The sequence below is a fragment of the Homalodisca vitripennis genome, unplaced genomic scaffold, assembly GCF_021130785.1.
Source record: "Homalodisca vitripennis isolate AUS2020 unplaced genomic scaffold, UT_GWSS_2.1 ScUCBcl_3258;HRSCAF=8679, whole genome shotgun sequence".
Taxonomy (NCBI): domain Eukaryota; kingdom Metazoa; phylum Arthropoda; class Insecta; order Hemiptera; family Cicadellidae; genus Homalodisca; species Homalodisca vitripennis.
In genome coordinates this window covers 285,127-287,234 of record NW_025779558.1, presented here as the reverse complement: position 1 = coordinate 287,234, position 2,108 = coordinate 285,127, and the positions used below count along the sequence as shown (strand labels likewise).

The 2,108-nt window shown below is 34.3% G+C and overlaps 1 non-coding gene across 1 annotated transcript; it reads left to right on the top strand.

The window, feature by feature from the left end:
* Positions 1 to 445: 445 nt before the first annotated feature.
* LOC124372530 lies at positions 446 to 612 on the top strand. Its single transcript, XR_006923341.1, has one exon. It is a non-coding gene; the product is annotated as a U1 spliceosomal RNA (small nuclear RNA).
* Positions 613 to 2,108: the final 1,496 nt, after the last annotated feature.

Sequence of the window (2,108 nt, the reverse complement as noted above, 5' to 3'; positions counted from 1 at the left end):
ATAAATTAACTAATTTCTATTACAGCTGATTTTACATAACAGTGATATAAATATTAGAAAATAGCTAGTGAATTATTACAGGAAAAGACTTGGAAAAGTGTTTGGAAAAGATTAATCCTTTGCAAAATCCCAGTTGGTAGTATTTGGAATTCACCTACTCAATAATTTTGACTTGGATTTTAAATATATTTATACATATACAAGGCCTGTTTACTTTAAATTTCTACGCTTAATATTGTCATGTTAATAGCTACGATTCTTTATTTAAAACATTGTTGCATGCTTAAAGTTTTAGGTTTGGATTGAACATACTAGTATAGCTGATACCAGCAATGTAAATTAGTTTTTGTACAAATAAAGGTGGAAATCCTCTATTATATGACCTGTTACTCTATTACATCATCAGTTGTGCGATGAACTCAGTGCAGGTATCACTATCACTTTTAGTATTACCTGGCGTAGGGGTTACCGTGATCACGAAGGCGGTTCCTCCAGGATGAGGCCTTTCCATTGCACTACGGTCGTGCTGACTCCTGCGAATGCCCCAAATGTGGGTTTCTCGGGCGTGTAGCCTAATTTTTTCAAATCAAGGAAAAAATAATTTTTTTTTATTAAAGTTCAAGTTACTCTGAAATGAAAATACCTTTTTGATCGGAATAGGAATAATGCCATGCATTCATACTTTAGGAAGTCAATTAGGTAAAAATATGAAACAGAACTTTTATTTAAATGGATTTTTGGCCTGCAGGACGTACTTAAGTGAGCAATACGAGAGTTTAGTTTAGCTACAGTTCACCTTCCTCTTAAATGCAGCATCTGAAATGTGACGAGAGCAATTGTGCACCTGATGAGACAATGAGACCTCTTCACTACTTTTTGTGATCTGGGTGTATGTGATGTCGAAACGATGCGGGGGGGGGTCGTTTGGGCTTCTTCGTTCTTAAAGATTAAGTATATGAAACAGTAAGTACATAAAGTAAATGGTTTATGCTGCTCATAAAGAAAATAAATAGTTAGAAAAATGTATTAACTTACACCACATTAATTGATAAAAAAAGTAAAATATTGCGTTAAAAATAAGCTTTCAAAGCTTTTGTAGATAAAGTTAATAATTTTACATTCACTACATAGCTGTATAAGGAGGTAAATTCAGAAGCATCCAGATTAATTTATTTGGGAAGCCGAATCCAATAATTTTAATAATTTAGAACAATCCATTATTTCTGTTAGAGCTTTGTCTATCAAAAATGTTAAAATCACCGATTAAGAGAGAAAACTGGGAGTGTAGAACAAAATCTGGCAAAGGTAAAGCTATAAACTGTGTGTCAGTGCTAGAGTGAAGTGGCTGATTTACAGTAATACTTAAACAATGTGTATCTGGAGATCAGACGTGTTCCACTAACACATACGGAGAATGTTTATAGTGTTTAGAGCACCTCACGAGGGCTCTAGATGCATAATTTAATGTTAATGATGTTCGATAGGTCACCGCCTGTCGGCGACTAGGGACAAACGCTGCAACCCCATAATTATAGTTCAGTTTATTTCCCGAGAGGTAAGGACATGGAGAAGTCCGCTAAGGAGAAGTAACGCGAAGGCTTCAGACCACGGACCCGTTCCCAAGACCAAGATCATTAATGACATCTCTAAAGCTCGCCAAGTCATGGGTGAGAGAGCGTATAGATCAAAGGCGACAAAATCTTCGGGAGTGAAAGACCTATTTTATCATCAGGAGAGTATTCTCCTTGCAGGAGGTCGAGAGGGTGTTAATGTGAATAATCGGAGGCACTGTCAGCTCGTTGTGAACGAATGACAGTTAAACAGCACAAACATTTTATTAAAACAGTTGCGAGTCAAAATGTTGTTTTATATATTATTTTGATTGCATTATTAACAAAATGTGTTTATGGTTTTTTTCGAGTAATATTGTAGAGGGATTAGTATTTAAATTTTATTTTTGGTTACCTGGTTAAATTAAGTTTAAATAGTTACTTGAACCATATTAAAATATTTAATTTTACTTTGACAACATGTACGAATCTAAAATATTGACAAAGATACAAGTTTATATCTTACTTTCTAAATGGTTTTGATTTAATCTTATTCCT